The sequence below is a fragment of the Antechinus flavipes genome, chromosome 6 (assembly GCF_016432865.1).
Source record: "Antechinus flavipes isolate AdamAnt ecotype Samford, QLD, Australia chromosome 6, AdamAnt_v2, whole genome shotgun sequence".
Taxonomy (NCBI): Eukaryota; Metazoa; Chordata; class Mammalia; order Dasyuromorphia; family Dasyuridae; genus Antechinus; species Antechinus flavipes.
In genome coordinates, this window is record NC_067403.1 from 126,602,094 (window position 1) to 126,620,169 (window position 18,076).

Sequence of the window (18,076 nt, forward strand, 5' to 3'; positions counted from 1 at the left end):
GCTAAGGTTTGAGGACTAGAGAAAAAAAAGCACACAATGTCTCCCATAAGGCTGTTAACAGATTTAAACCTCCAATATTGAGAAAGTTTTTTGCTTTGTTTGTTTGTTTGGGAGTGGGGGGAAAAGAAAGGTCTAAAGTGAAGTTGACATACACAGATTTTTTAATAAATCCAATTGGGTTATTATTATTGCTATTTAATTATGTTATCATTATTATTGTGTTTTGATGAGGAAATGATTGTTTATTGCAGTTTGGCAATATAATATGATAAGTGGTCCAAGAGGAATGAATTCCTAAGAAGAAATTTCTAGTTCTTTTAGAACTTTCTTCATGTAAGCTTTCTTCATGTTTTTATTGTTTTTCTCAGTCCACCTTGCCTCCCAGTTTCCTGTTTCCCTTTACACAAATGTAAACTTCCCAAGTCATCTAGAACCTCAGCAACCTCTGAAATGGAAATTTAAACTCAGACTAGAAATATTTCAACCTCATTGCAATCTCCCGAGGGTAGGGCAAGTGAAGAGGCCAAACAACGACAACAACAACAACAACAACAACAACAACAACAACAACAACAACAACAAAACTTAGCCAGATTTATTAAGCTGTTATTTCCTCAACCTTTTATCTTAAGGTATGAATAAAATCAACTATCATATCAGTGGAAACCAACTATCAGTGGAATCTAATTACACAACAACTCCTTATTAGTAAAAATATTCTGATTTCTTTTGTTTTACATTACTGGAAGTGTTCTACACAAATTGGGCAAGATAATAAGTCTTATTATCTGATTCATTATCAAGATTTTGCTATTTGACATAGTTTATGGAACAGTCTTTAAGAAGGCTATAAGAAAACTTGCTTTCTATCCCCTAGAATAGTGCAAAGAATGATGTGATTAGTCTGAGGAACTGAGTTCATTTCCCATTATTCCCACTATTTAAGATGACTTTGGACAAGCCTCTTACTTCCCTGTTCCTGAGATTGTTTAGTTGGTATTTTTAGTTATACCCAACTCTTCATTACCCCATTTAAAGTTTTCTTGGTAAGAGATACTGGAGTTTGTCATTTCTTATTTGTGATCTTATTGACTCTGTTAGAGTAGGGAGCAAAAGATAAACTTTAAATATATATTAAAAGTAACTTATCTGACTAAAGGGAATATTAATTAATACAGCAATTTTACAGTTGGCTCCTTTGAAAGACTGCAATTAGGATATTCAGAAACACTTTTTAGCTATTCATTTTTATACACCTGGAATTTGTAAAAAGAGTTGATGAATTTGAATTCATTTAAACAAATATTTATTGAGTAGTCTAATCTATGAAATACATGCCAATTACCCAATTTAAAAAAAATGTATTAAGTGTACAAACCCAAGGTGAATGGATTGTATGGCTATGTTAATATTAAAATAGGAAAGTTGTGTGGTATGGTTAATGCTAGCTTCAAAACCAGGAAGACTTGGACTCAGCTTCTGCTTCTGATAGATGGTTGTATGATACTGATCAAATCAATTAATTTTTCAATGGAAGAAAGGAAATAAATATTTATTAAGCACCTACTATGTGGAAGACACTGTGGTAAACACAAATATTATCTCATCCGATTCTCACAACTACACTATAAGAAAACTGCTAATTTTGCTCCCATTTTATAGTTGATTAAACTGAGGCAAATAGGTTGTTACTTTCCCAGAATCAAACAGCTAATGAATGCTTACGGTTGGACAATAGAAGTGAGAGAATTTTAGGTATTAAGGATAGCCAGTGAAAATGCCCAAATTTGTGATGGGTTTTGTATTTTTATTCATTACTTCCTGATTTTTGTATAAATTCTGAGTAAAGTTTGTTCCAAAATAATTGCCCTAATGCAACAAATTGCAGTCAACCCCAGATAATAACAAAACAAAACAAAACAAAAAAAAAAAAAAAAAACAAACCTAGGCTGAAATCCTGTGACACATACAGGTTTTGGGACCTTGAGCTCCCTCTGTACTCTAACCAACTTTCTGATACTATGCAAATTGCACAGTAGGTATTGACTTGCATTAGGAGCTAAAGTTTTCTCATGACAGGTCCCTTGAACCAATGAAATAACCCTCCCCTCCCCACCAAAAATGTTGTACCCATCTATTAGAATAGGGAAGGAATGAATATTGGTCAGAGTAAGGTTATAGCCTTCAGGGTGCTGCCAAGGGTTTAATAATCTCTGCCAATTTTGGTATATTTACAACAACTTCAGTTTAAAAAGAGAAAATCAAACATAAGCATTCTTGGAAAAGCCTGCATTGTTTGGTGAACCTAAGAAATTTCTCTAATTTTGGGTATCTATTTATGGCCAATCAAGGCTGCCATGTAGTAAGTTAAAAAAAAATCCTTTTTATACTACCTAATATTTCATTTACAGATGGTGATCAGTTTTCTGGCAAAGGCCTGGGAGAAGCTTTAATATAGTAACTATCTAAAATTTTCCCTCATCAACCTGTCAAGGATTTTAAACTTTTTTCTGCATCCATATGTATGTGAATATGTGTACGTGTATATGAGTGTATGTGTGTTATAGATCCTTTTGATATTCTAGGGAAATCCTTGGACTCCTCAGAATAATTTTTTTAATGCATAAAATACAATGCATAGTATTTCAAAGAAAATCAACTATGTTGAAATAGAATTATCAAAATAAAAATATATTCTTGGACATCATGTTTAGAGCACTTGTTCTGTGTCTGTAAATAGGCAAAGCTAAATTTTCAGAATAAAGATGCAACAAGTCGGTTGAAAATCTATGTATATGAAATTCGAAATGCAGTGAGTCTTGACATATCTTCTCTAATAGAATTATAGAGAAGTGTTTTTTATTTAAGAAAATTACATCAAAATGGGGCACAGTGTACGGATGAAGACACTTCCCTGGATAAAGTATTCATAATGGGGGAGGGGATGCCTCAGGCATTACTACTCTGGCAGCATACTTAATATTTTCATAAATGATCTGTGGGAGAGAGTTCATGGTGAAAGTTTGCAAATGGCATTAGTTTGACAAGTTAGAACCAAGGGATAGTAATCAAAGTGAAGGACTATTTCTTTAAATTGTGTGAGTGAGCAGAAAAAGTGGACAATGAGAATCAACTTGGGCAAGTATTAGGCAGCATATTTTGGGGGGTAATTATCCCAAATGTGTTTAAAATATGATGGCTTCTGAGTTCAGTTGGAACCCAAGAGAAAGGTTTTAAAGTTATTACTGACTGTGCTTTGAAGAGATTAACCAAATGTTAATGTTAAACCGTAGCCAAGAGTCCACGTTGTGCTGGTTAGCATAAGAGAAGGTATTGGAAACACAGCAGAAAACAAAATGGATTGACTGAATGACATCTCTATTCTAGCAGAATTTCAGCATTTTGTGTCTGATTGTCTATATCACTATCATTTTTGAAAGTCATCAATATTTATTTAAGTTGGTACAATGCTGGGTATTATCAAACTATAACTGAGATTGAGTTCCTGTTTCTGTTTGAGATATAGGAACATGGTTTCTTTCAAATCCCAGCTAAAACTCTGCCTTCTACAAGAAGTCTTTTCCAATCTCTTTTAATTCTAGTACCTTCCCTCTCTTAATTATTTCCACTTTATCCTCTATTTGACTTGTTTGTACATAGTTGTTTGAGACAATGATTAGAATATTGGACTTAAGAGACAGGGAGTTCTAGGTCCAAATTTTGAACTTTCTGCTTTTGTGACCATAGATAGATCATTAAACTCTCTGAATCAGATATAAACACATGCACACATGCATACATACTCACACATGTATACATCATACATACATATTCTAAATGTATATACATATATAGTTTTCAAATAACCTCACATATACATACATGTACATATCTACAAAGGCATACACACACACACACACACACACACATCACACACATACATATGAAGCTATTTGGAAAATGTAACTGAAGCTATTTGGAAAGTGTAAGCAGTTATATGAAAATCAACTGGTAAACAATATATGTATATATATTTTTTTCAAATGAGCTTATTTTTCTACAATTTTTAGCAGATGTAAGCCTATTTATAAAGGTTATAGAACTCTGTTAATTACAATGAATAAAATGATAATAAATAGAATAAATAATAATATATATAATTCTTATAACAAATGCTTATTATAATTCTTATATAATATATAATACACTATAATTCTAATAAGAAGCAAGAATAATGATATAATACTAAATGCTTTATGTTATAATTTTTATAATAATAAGAAAAACATTATTGTTATATTTTATTATTATTATATTAAGTGACTGCTATTATTATTATTTATTATTATTATATTAAGGGAAATGATAGGCACATTTCAGACCCTCAGGGATGTGAGGGTAAAAGTGAAATTCTCCATCCCAAGAGAGTTTGCATTCTAACAGTCCTAATAAATATGTATCTTATAAGTAAATAGTTGCTCTCTATAAGATTACGGTTACTATTGTAGGATGCCCATTCATTCCACTAATAGATATTATAGATGCAAAATAGTGTTGGTACTAAGGAAGATAGATTTTTAATAGGGAGACTTTAGTTCAGAAAAAACTAGATTAATGCCACAGGGGAACTGCAGGTTATTCTCATTTTATAACTTTAATTACTATTAAAGAATAGATCCATAAGGGAAGAAGTGTTAAGTCCAGACTAGCTCCCTGGAGGTCTCAGGATCACCCAGAGTCAGGATAAATTAAAGTCCTTGGTCTTAGGGGAAAAAGTGAAGGAGACAAACTGCCCAGAGGCTCATGGATCCTTGAGGCTCCTGGATTCTTGAGTCCAAAGTCACCAAGTTCTCTCCTCCTCTTCCTGCTGCAAAGTGAGTCTCTAGCTTCTTATCACCCCACCCTCTAATCCTTGCCTACCGATATCTTAACATCAAACACTGAGCCAGCATCAATGAGAAGAGCCATTTTTCCAACATATGCTAATGGAATCATTGTCTCATATCAAATAAGTAATTAGCCTTAAGTGCTCTGTTGTCTGATTCAAGCACACCTTTACATAGTTTCAGCTCTTTACAGAGAAGACATGGGCATTATAATCTATTAGGGGAATTAAGATATAAAGATCTGATTACAAACATTATTATGCTCATTTTACCAATAAGGAAAATGAAACTCAGGTTAAGTGACTTGTTTGAATTCACCTAGCTGGTAAGTAATAGAGACACCATTCTTAAGCTTTTCTACCTGTTTCATAATGGAATCAGTATAAAACTGCAGGTCTTAGCAATACTTCAACGGTATTTAGCACTGTTATAAAAGAACAAGTTTAGATCTAGAAGGAGAGTAGAGACCTCCCTTCTTCTTCAGGCCTGAAATTTAGGCCCAGGGAAAAGAAATAACTTGCCCAGTATCAGAAAATTATAAAAAATAGAATCCATTCCTCTGATGCTAAATTTAATTTCTCCCCCACTATTCCATGACCTTATTAATTGTATACTTATGTAATGTGGAAAAAATAATAATTCTAAACTGGAATATTTTTAAAGTTGTAATGTTCTGGTCTGGTCTGGAGGTCTTGGGACCAGCCTTGGTTTCACCAGAATAATCACTACAAGAATCATTGGGAATAAAGTCTGAAGTCTTTATTATCTCCTTCAGAGTTTGTCTCCTCTGCCTGGGGCCGGCCTAGCTTTCTGGGGGACGTTTTGATAAACCTTGGTCTTAGTGGAGAAGTGGAGGACAGGCCAGCCACTACAAGGGTCAGACATCTTCCAGTTTCTTTCAGTCCTCCTCTAGGTCTGACTGACCTCTTAAATACTCTATTAAAATTAAATTACAATTAAATCCATTCATCATACTGAGTATAAGCCAAACATCTCTAGGGAACCATTATTTGCTGTAAAATTAAATCAATAATAGAGAACTATTAATCACCATGCTAAATTAGATAACCATTGTCTTATCAATTCCACTGAGTTAACACCTTATTGTAAGAATCCTTGCCTCAAGTTTATTTTTCCAGAGTTCTGGCCCATTACATCTCATACTTTCTTTTGTTTTAGAACATAGATCGTCATGTCCTCCCTGACTTCTTAGGGAGGTGAAAAGTCCAAAAAGGAGGTGATCATGCCCTCCCTGACTTTTCAGAAAGAGGGGATGAAAACACCAAAAGGAAATGAGAGTCAAACCAGATTTTGTTAGTGGGTTTCCTCTGGGCTGAAACTGAAACAGGTATACCTAAATCCATTGGCATGGGGGGTATTACACAAGCACACAATAATATAGCACAGGGTAGTTGTGATGACTCTTTCCACAGCCTGTGCAGGCTCAGTGTGATGTAACAAACATGAATTATACATGAAAATAGTGATATAGCAAACAATATGAATGAATATGCTATTGTATAGGATTTCCAGAAGTCCTAGAAGGAGGGTATGTAAATAACAATCACACATACGCCTCCTTCAGCAGCCAAGAGATACTCCCAAACCAATCTACTGTCCATTACTTCTTAGGTCAGGGAATCCAAGTTTTCTGCAAGTTTTGAAGTCTTGCAATAATCTCATCATGTGTCTCATCATTCCATGAAAAATATGACCTGGAAGTCCACTATGAGAGTGGACATGCAAGATATAACTCTTACCTGGATGTTTTCTCACTTGCTCTTGAAGTTCCTTAAAGAGCTGATGTGTATTAGAAGCTACAAATTTTATTTGGGCTGTGGAAATTCTTTGTACCACACCTACTGAGTAGGCTGAATTAGATATTATATTTACATCTACTGGATAATAAGTAAGAGTTAGAATGATGGCATACAATTTATTCTGCTGAGTACACTGAAAAGGAGTTCTGACTACTCTCTTTATAGTTAAGTCACAAGAGTATACAACACAAATATTATGTTTGGATGCATCTGTAAAGATAGTTGGTCCTTTAAGAGGAACTTTAGAAACCTTTTCTTCAGGAATGCTTTGCCAATTATGTAATAGTCTGGTTATCTTTAATAGAGACCCAAGTATAAAATTTGGAGATGTGGCCAATAAAATTTGCCACTCTGAGATGGTTTCACAGCATACATTAATTTGTACATTAGTATAAAAGGTCTTATCCCAGATAATTATACTGCCCACTTACTGGCCATTAATAAAATTCTAGGCACAGGAACTGGATAAGGAATAAAGCTTTGTTCTGATCGTGCTGGAAAGTTCACCCACTCGATCACACTGTGTCCTTCATGAAGGACTGCTGTGGGTGCCTCTTTTATAGCAAAAACTATAATTTCCAAGGGTTTTTGAGTGACTATTTCAACCACATTGGATAAAGCCCATTCAACTTCTCTCAAAATCTCTTGAGCTTCTTTTGTAAGCTGTTATGGTGAGTTTAAAGCACTGTCTCCCCTTAAAATGTCATATGATGGTTGCAATTGATAGGTAATCAAACCTAACACTGCACGGATCCATTGGGTATCTCCTATCAATTTCTTAAAGTCATTTAAGGTGTTTAGATTCTCTGTTCTTAAGGAAAATGTTTGTACTGTAAGCACCTTAGGGTATACCTCATATCCTAAATATTGAAAAGGAGCATGTCTTTGAATTTTTTCTGGAGCTATATGCAATTTGTAGTTCCTTAGGGTTTCTATGGTCTTTTGTAGACATGCTCCCTAACATTTGTTCCTCAGGTGCACATCCCAAAATGTCACCCATGAAATGTAATAACATTATTTTTGGAAATGCTTTTCTTACTGGAGTAAGAGCAGCAGCAACATACATTTGATAACATAGTAAGGCTATTTTTCATTCTCTGTGGCAAAACTCTGCGCACTGAAAAGACAATTCTTTTCATATCATCCTTATCTAGAGGGATAGAATAGAAACAGTCCTTAATGTCTATAATCCAAAGAGGCCATTCTCTATGCAACTGAGTAAGAAATGGAAGTCCAGACTGAAGAGTTCCCATAGTTTCCATCTATTTATTTAATTTTCTTAAATCAGTCAACATCCTCCATTTTCTAGATTTTTTTTTTTTACTACAAATACAGGAGAATTCCAAGGACTTAGAGAATGTTGTAAGTATCCTTGGCCAAGTTGCTCCTGTACTGTATCTAATAAGGCCTGAATTTGATCAGTAGTTAAGGACCACTGTTCTGTCCATACTGGCGTATCAATTTTTCATTGAATAGGAACAGATGAGAGTATAGGCAGGCCTTCAACAACAGCCCTGCCTAAAAAAACCTAAGTACTCATTTGTAATCCTAACTATTGTAAGATGTGTCTTCCTCACAGATTGATTGGGGACTTTTTCAACTACAAAAGGAGTGAAAACTCCTGTTTCACCTTCAAATGTCCATCTCATAGGGACAGCACTAACTTCGGCTGCAATTGATCCTCCTAACGCCAGGCAGATAGATGTCTGCCTTAATCTTTGGCCAGTGATTGGGTCTCTAATGACTGTAAGATCTGCCCTTTTGATGGTATGCCATTTATGTAGATAGTGAGCATAGGTCAATCAGCTGTAACCTCTGCAGTCCAAAATATTCCTGGATTCTGTTGCTGGGAGTCAAAATCTAAGCAAATATCACCACATTGCCTATTAGGTGTCTGTATCAGTAAATCTGATACTACTATTTCTCCTGATTGATAAGTCACACATTACCTGTATTAGTGACTGGGATATTAGCTATACATTCTTTAATTTCCCAAATCAGTGTACAGATAAACACTATTTTGTAAGCACTCTCAGGAGGTGAAATGGTTAAACTTACTATGCCTAGAAGCAAGGGATCCATAGGCCAGAGTGTTGGAATCTTTATAAATTGTTAAGTCATTAAAGTTGATAGAGACAATAATTATCTAATTTGGCATGGTTCAGTATGATTGATCTAATCCTATAAGGAGATGTTATGGGCCAGAAGAAACAAGGTACTAAGTAGAACTAATTGATACAATGTTTGTGTTCACACCTTTACTCATTGGGATTCACAAGTATGGGAGATTCACAAAATAAACTTTGTAACTTTGTGAATTCACACCTCCCTTGAAGCTATTAGGGCCAGAGAACACTCTGGGAGAAAACCCATAATTCCGCTCTCTGATATATAAGAAAACAGCAGAGGCCCAATTAGAGAGAGATTCATTCCATTTTCTAATTGGCTGGCTAGTGGCAGAAGAGAGTTCAGCTGAATTTAGATTGAGAGGGTAACGTCAAGTGAGTTCAGCCAGAAGCCCTCTCTGAGTAAGGAGTTTTACTTCAGAACATTGACTGGGCTCGGAGGGGAGCGCTCTGGGAGATTGAGAGCCAGAAGCCTTCTCTCAAAGGCAAGACAGATTCAAATTGGTGCTGGCTCTGGAGGCTGAAGAAAGCAGAGGCAGAAGCAAAGGACGAAGCTGCAAGAGCTCTTAGAAGCAAGGAGATAGAGAGGCCTCTAAGAAAAGCTAACTGGGCTATATTGGAGATTGAGAGCCAGAAGCCCTCTCTCTGAGGCAAGAGAGATCCATTCCATTTTCCATTTGGCTGGCTGGAGGAATGAAGGGAAAACCTTTGGATTTGGAGGCATTCGGAGGGAGCTCTTGGAACCAAGCAGAGAGATAGGCCTCTAAGCTGACTGGGCTATATTGGAGACAATAAAAGATCTGAACTTTTATCACCTGGCTGCATTTTGGGTAATTATTACTCTTAACTGATACTAAGGCTGCTTCTTAGAAAACCTCCCCAAGAAACCTGCTTTCGCTCCCAGAAAGAACTATTATATATTTTAAAGAAGAAAAAGAACACCACACCAGAGAGGAACACAATTCATCTCTCTATCAGATATCTCAGTAGTTCCAGCTGCATACATTTCTATTCTCCCCAATTATAATCCCTTTTCCCCATCAGGTTGCTTCTCTACTGATTGATTATGTAATCCCTTTTTTCCCATCAGATTGCTTCTTGGCTGATTGGTCATGTCTGAGTATTGAACTTCTAGACTCTCTGGGTGTAGCATCAGCTGTCATCATGCCCCAAGGGTTTTTTGTCTGGGGCCCTGGGGCTTGGCCCCCACATCCCATTTCCCTGAATCAGTCTACATTCTGATGCCCAATGGGAGCCACTGTTGCATTTTGGACATGGGGTATTGGGTCCCAACCTGTTTTCTCACTCTGTCTCTAGGCCAACATTGAGCTTTCAGATGCCTTATTTTATCACATTGAAAGCATTGATGGGTCTCTGTGGAAGTCCTTTGCTAAAAGGGATCCTGTCTTCCTATGTTTGGATCATGGGAAGTCTACATCACAGCTTGGAAAGAAGCATCCTTGTATAATTCTTCTACAAACTAGTATAATTCTTCTACAAACACCATTAGCATTTTCTTTGGTAAGTTTTCTTATAATAATTTCTGTTGCGGCATTTTCACCAATAGTTCATATGACGTTTGCTGACGTCCCACAAAATCAGCAAAGGGTTTATTTGTACCTTCCTCTATTTTCATGAAGGCTTCCCCTCTATCTTCTTTTCCTGGGAGGGTGCCCCATGCTTTGATAGCAGCAGCAATTTGCTTATATAATATCAAAGGATAATTAATATGCACTAAAGTATCTGCATACTGACCTATACCTGCTAGTTGGTCAAAGGTGAAAGGTATATTAACTACAGTTTGCTTATTTCATTGATTTTGTATTCTCCAGAGTTCACTATCCTCCAAAAGCCACAACAAGTTTTATCCAGGTTCTAAACATATCCTTGCTACAGATTTCTAGTCACTAGGGTTTAAAATTTCAAAAGCCAAATTCTCTAATACTATCTTAACATAAGATGTTGTAGCCCTGTAAAAAATGCAAGCCTTTTTCAGATCTTTGATAATTTTTAGATTAAAAGGAGTGTATCTTCTTTTTTCTTGACCTGAAGAGTTTAAGCTCTTCAATCATAGCATATGCTTTTAATTTTAAAATCATATATATTCTGTCCTTTTTGGGCTTTAAGTAGTGCTATTTGCAATCGAGTCATGGCGGGGGGGGGGTGTTACTGGGAGTGTGATGCTGGTGATATCGCTGCTCTTCCCACTCCTCCTCTTCCCTCCACCCACGAAGGTGAAATTGATGAGGGAGGGTCAAGATTCTGCTGTAGGCAGGGGTGAAGCTGAACTGTGAGAGTGAGAATCACCATACCCTTAAAGTTCACTCAGCTATCCATGTCTTTTGGTTATTTTGTCAGTACCATGCCCCTTTTCTTCCTCTTTCTCCTCACACTTCCTTGTCTAGCTGTTTTCCTTAAACTTTTTCTTTTTTTTTTAGAACTTATGGGACTCTTTAAGGCCAATTGTATTATGCTATATATACAAAATGTTTCCTTAGAAATTAAATCAGGAACATTGTCATTGTAATATTCAATTAGTTGTTTTCCCACTAGTTTCCATTTATCTGCCTCTATTTCTTCTTCTTTGGAGAACCAAGGGGATGTGCATTCTAATATTTCTAAGAGTCCACCAATCTGCTCCCAAGTTACAAGCAAACCTTGCCTCTTTATTAACCTAAGTATGCTTTCTATAGACTTCCCTGGGGGTGGGGGGTTAGGTGGTGATGGGGCTGGGGGTATAGGAGACTATTTTCCTGGTATCTATCTCATTTCAGCTAGAAAATGAAAGTTACTAGTTTCCTGCTTATCTATTTTAATACATAGAAACAGTTGGCACCAATATATAGTGTCCAGGCTAGCTCTCTGGAGAGCCTCAGGATCAGTCAAAGTTCTTGGTCTTTAGGAGGAGAAGTGAAGGATGCAGGCAAGCTGTCACTCAGCTCATTAAAGATGAGACTAGCCTCTGGAGTCCAGAGCCTGAAGTTTCTCCCCTGATCATGTAGCAGCAGAGTGACTCTGACCCTCTGCCTTGCCCCTCCAATTCTTGCCTTCAGTTACCTCATCACAACAAATTCAGCAAGCACCAATCTTGAGGACAGGCATTACATCACCATATCATCTAAATATAGCTATAGAGCGAATATCTCATGTTGAGTAAGTAATTAGCCTTAAACGCTCTGCTGCCTTAGATTCAAGTACACCTTTTAAGAGTTTCAGTGATCTACAGGTAAAGCTTTGGCTCCCCAGCCATAGTATCAGACTCAGAAAAAAAAAAACCCATAAAGAACTAGGTAAATTTAACTTGAAAGGGATTTTAATCCTCATTTTCTCTTTTTTAAAAGTTTTACTTACAAGAACTAGAGTACACAGGAAAGATCATATAAAATTTGAAGGATATGTTGCATCTTGTTTGTTGCATCTTGTCCCCAGTAAGCTTTTAACAAAATGATGTCCATGGGATGGAGTTGGAGTGGAAGAAAAATGGAACTCAACTACAAGAATAGTTTGTTTTTCAGTCTTCACAATTGTTTCCATAAGAATTCTCCCAAAGATAAAAAGGACTTCTAAATGGTCCTTGGTCCTGAAGGATACTTTGAAAACCACTAAATTGAATACTTATACAATTCAAACTTTTAAAAATATATATATATTCATAGGTTGCCTTGGGAAAAAAGGGGGAAACAATGTCCATTAACCTAGTTCTACACTAAAAGCACAGGGTCCTACGCCTCTTGAGTTTCATCTTTGTTTCTATTATTCAATTGTGTCCAATTTTTCTGAACCTATGGACTATAATTTTCAACATTCACCCTTATAAAACCTTGTATTCAAATTTTTCCCTCCCTTCCTTTCATCTCCTTCTCTAAATGTCAAATAACCAAATCTATGTTAAACATATGCAATTATTTTATACATATTTCACAAATATCATTCTGCACAAGAAAAAACAGATCAAAAGGGGGAAAATGATAAAGAAAACAAAACGACAACAAAAAGAGTGAAAATACTATGCTGTGGTAAACATGCAGTTCTCACTACCTTTTCTCTGAATGCTGATAACTTTTTTTTTAATCACAAGACTATTGAAACTGACCTCACTCATTTTATTGTTGACAAGAATCATGTTCATTAGAATTGATCATCATATAATTTTGCTGTTTCTATGTATAATGATCTCCTGGTTCTGCTCATTTGACTTAGCATAAGTTTATATAAGTCTCTCCAGGTCTCTCTGAAATCATCTAGCTGGTCATTTATTACAGAACAATAATATTCCATAACATTCATATACTATACTTTTTTTCAGCCATTCTCTAATTGATGGGCATTCACTCATTTTCCAGTTTCTTGCCACTATAAAAAGAGCTACCACAAACATTTTTGCACATGTGGGTCCCTTTCCCTCCTTTAAGATTTCTTTGAGATGTAGACCCAGTGGAAACACTGTTGCATCAAAGGGTATGCACAGTTGGATAACTTTTTGATCATAGTTCCAAATTGCTCTTCAGAATGGTAGAATCAGTTCATCAATAATTTATGTTTTCCAGTTTTATCACATCACCTCCAACATTCATCCTTATCTTTTCCTGTCATCTTAGTCAATCTGAAAGGTGTGTAGTGGTACCTCAAAGTTCTCTTAATTTGCATTTCTCTGATTAATAGTGATTTAGAGCACCTTTTTATATGATTAAAAATGATTTTAATTTCTTCATCTAAAAATGTTTCTTCATATATCCTTTGACCTATAAATTTGAATCAATTCTCTATATATTTTAGAAATGAGGCCTTTATTAGAACCTTTGAATGTAAAAATGTTTTCCCAGTTTGCTGCTTCCTTCAGATCTTGTCTGCATTAGTTTTGTTTGTATAAAATCTTTTTAACTAATATAATCAAAATTAGCTATGTTCAATAATAATTTCCCATTCTTCTTTGGCCACAAAATCCTTTCTTCTCAAAAGTCTGAGAGGTAAACTATCCTTTGTTCTTCTAATTTGCTTATAATATCTCTTTTTATGTCTAAACCATGAATCCATTTCAAACTAATCTTGATATACAGTATTAGGTGTGAGTCATTGCCTAGCTTTTTCCATACTAGTTTCCAATTTTCCCAACAGTATTTTATTGATGTTTTTGCTTTTTCTATCACACTCCTTTCTGAATATGACTATAAAATTTCCCCTTCCAGTGAGCTTTCTCTTAAAAGAAAAAATAAAATGATATTTAGGCAAAAACAACTGACCTGTTATGGTATCTTTTAGCATGTTCAACACAACACACCTATACTTATTCATCTCTACAATAAATGGAATGAATTACATTTTTGTCTTTTCTCTGGGGCCCAAACTAGTCAGACCATTATACTCTAAATTAGTATAATATGGATAATAAACTAAAAGTCACCCAGGTTTATATATTAGAGCTCTCAAGAATTTAAATTTGGGGGGGGGATCCAAGATGGCAGAGAGGACACATGCATCTTTCTGAGCCCTCCTTTACCCTTAAACTAATTTTTATAAAACTCAGCTTCAGAATTAGTTCTTGACTGTCAAAACTCATGAATATTGGGAGTACAACACATTACCAAGAGAAGATAATCTCAAAGTTCCCCAGAAAAGGTCTGTTTTTGCTGGCACAGGGACAGAATGGGTCTAGGCCAGGAGCAGACTCAGGCAGTTAGGCATTGAGAGCACAGAAAACAGCTCATGATGAGCAGACTAGAGGGGGGCAGACTGTGGTCTTCACCAGCTGAAAATCTGCAAGGAGAATTTTACCACAGTGTTGGCTACTCTGCCCTGGCAGCAAGCCAGAAGATCAGCAGAGAAGCTATAAACACAAAGAGTAAAGACTATAACCCCAAAACATTAGAGACTCTGGGGAACTGGCCACACCCACCCAGCACTGGGAGAGACTCAGCACGATCTCAGCATGTGATCTCAGCACTCAACTGTTGATCCCAGCATGCCACTTCTGATTCCAGTGCAGAGGCTGATCTCAGCATAGCCATTAATGTCCCAATGCTGCTTCACTGCTACTTGCTGTTGTCTCTTGAGGTAGCTCAGTAACCCCACATTGCCCTAAAAGCAGACTGCAGCTTTTTTGTTTTGTTTTGTTAACATGACTAAAAAGGCAAATGTGCTCTAACTACAGATAGCTTCTATGCTGACAGAAAGTAGATTTCAAAGCCGGAGTAGACTAAAAACAGTTTGTCTGTAGATGAAAACCCCAATATAGCTATTCCCCACCACATAAGACTGTTATAGAAGAAATTTTAAAAGGCTCTTTAAAAAGAACTAGAAGAAAAATAGGGAAAGGAAAGAGAAGTTTTGCAAGAGGATCTGGATAAGACATGTAACTCATTAAAAGATAGAATGGGAAAAGAATTCAATTATCTGAAAAATAGAATTAGTGATTTGGAAAAAGAAAATAACTCCTCAAAAAATAAAATGGGTGAAATGGAAAAAAAATCACATAGAACAAAATAACTAATTTCAAAACTCAATTGGAAGATTACAAAAAGAAATTAAAAAGTAAATAAAAAATAATGCATTAAAAATCAGAATTGCACAAATGGAAATGAATGACTTGAGAAGATACCAAGAATCAGTCATACAAAACCAAAAAAAGAAAAAATAGAAAAAACGTTAAATACCTACTTGGCAAAACAACAGACATGGAAAATAGATCTAGGAGAAATATTCTAAGGATTATTGGACTCCCTGAAAATCATGATGGAAAAAAAAAAAGCCTTGACACTATTTTTCTGGAAATCATCAAAAAGAACTCCCCAGATGTTATAGAAAGAAAAATTAAAATAGACTTTCAAAAAATTCATTTATCACCTAGTGAAAGAGATCGCAAAATCAAAACTCCAAGAAATATTGTGGCTAAATTTAAGAACTATCAGACCAAGGAAAAATACTACAAGAAGCTAGGGAAAAAACAATCCAAATACAGAGGAGCCACAACAAGGATTACTCAGGATCTAGCAGCATCCAAATTAAAGAATCGAAGGGCCTGGAATCTGATATTCCGAAAGGCTAAGGAACTTGGTATGCAGCCAAGAATAACTTACCCAGCCAAAATGAGCATTCTTTCCCAGGGAAGAAGATGGACATTCAATGAAATAGGTGAATTCCATCTGTTTCTGATGAAAAAACTGGAACTAAACAAAAAGTTTGATTTCCAAATATAGGAAAACATAAAAAGGTAAAAAGAAATATTGGGAACTATATTTCTGTTTTGAGTATACATAAAGAATACATGGAAATTTTGGTTTTATTGTTAAAATATAAAAAAAAAAGCTAGAGATGAAAAGGAAACTGTAGCAGGAAAAGGGAAAAGTGGAGGTATTACATCTTACAAAGAGACAGAGGAAATCTGTTATATCTGAGGGAAAGAAAGGAGGGGGATGAGCATAGTGTGTATCTTACTCTCATCAGAATTGGCTTAAAGAGAAAAATATTAAACATATTTGATTTATGGAGAAACTTCTTCCACCTCATTGAATAGTGAGAGGGGAAAAGTGAATAGGGAAGGAGGGAGCTAAGCAGAAGGGAATACAGAAATTGTGAACAAAAGGGGTAAGATAGGGGGAGAAACTCTAAGGTGGGGGAAGGATATTAAAAGAGAGGGCTGTGAGAAGCAAGTGGTGCTCACAAGTTTAATACTGGGGGGGAGGGGAGGAGTCAGAGGGAAGGAAAGGAGAAAAGCATAAGCAGGGATTAATAAGATGGCAAATAATAGAGAATAAAGGTGGATAGCAGACTGGTTAATCCAGAATCCTACAAGATGTTGTTAACAACACATTTTCCTGTTAACAACAGGAAACACATTTGAAGCAGGGCGATATGTACAGAGTAAAGGTAAAAGAATGGAGCAGAATCTACTATGCTTCAGGTGAAGCTAAAAAAAAAGCAAAGGTAACCATCCTGATTTCAGATCAAGTAAAAGCAAAAATTGATTTAATTAAAAGAGATAAGGGAAGAGCACTATATCTTGCTAAAGGGTAGCATAGATAATGAAGCAATATCAGTACTAAAGATATATGCACCAAGTGGTACAGCATCTAAATTTCTAAAGGAAAAGTTAAGATAGATGCTAGAAGAAATAGACAGCAAAAATATAATAGTGGGAGATCTCAACCTTGCACTCTCAGAATTAGATAAATCAAACCACAAAATAAACAAGAAAGACTTTAAAGAGGTAAATAGAACGCTAGAAAAGTTAGGTATGATAGATCTTTGGAAAAAAACTAAATGGAGACAGAAAGGAGTACACTTTCTTTTTGGCAATTCATGGATCCTATACAAAAATTGACCACATATTAGGACATAAAAACCTCAAATTCAAATGCAGAAAGGCAAAAATGGTAAACGCATCATTTTCAGATTACGATGCAATAAAAATTACATTCAATAAAAAGCCAGGGGAAAATAGACCAAAAAGTAATTGGAAATTAAATAATCTCATCCTAAAGAATGATTGGGTGAAACAGCAAATCATAGACATAATTAATGATTTCACCCAAGAGAATGACAATAATGAGACAACATATTGTAATGTGTAATGTTACAAAGAGAAGGAAGGAATTTGTGACCAAAGAAGAACTAGAAATCATTATTGATTATGCCTACTTGCATAAAATAGAGAAAGAAAAAATCAATGAATTAGGTTTGCAACTAAAAAAGCTAGAAGAGGAGCAAATTAAAAACCCCCAATCAAATTAAACTTGAAACTCTAAAAATAAAAGGAGAGACTAATAAAATTAGAAGTAAAAAAAAAATTGAATTAATAAATAAAACTGAGTTAGTTCTATGAAAAAACCAACAAAATATATAAACCATTGTAAAGTTGATTAGAAAAAGGAAAGAGGAAAATCAAATTGTTAGTCTTAAAAATGAAAAGGGACAACTTACCCCTAATGAAAAGGAAATTAGAGCATTCATTAGGAGTTACTTTGCCCAACTTTATGTCAATAAATATGATATTAAATGGAATGGATGAATATCCTCAACAATATAGGTTGCCCAGATTAACAGAGGAAGAAATAAATTGGTTAAATAGTCCCATTTTAGAAAAAGAAATTGAACAAGCTATTAATCAACTCCCTAAGAAAAAATCCCTAGGCCCAGTTGGGGGCCTAGGGATTTACATGTGAATTCTACCAAACATTTAAAGAATAATTAATTTCAATGCTATAAAAGTATTTGAAAAAATAGGGATTGAAGGCATACTACCAAATTC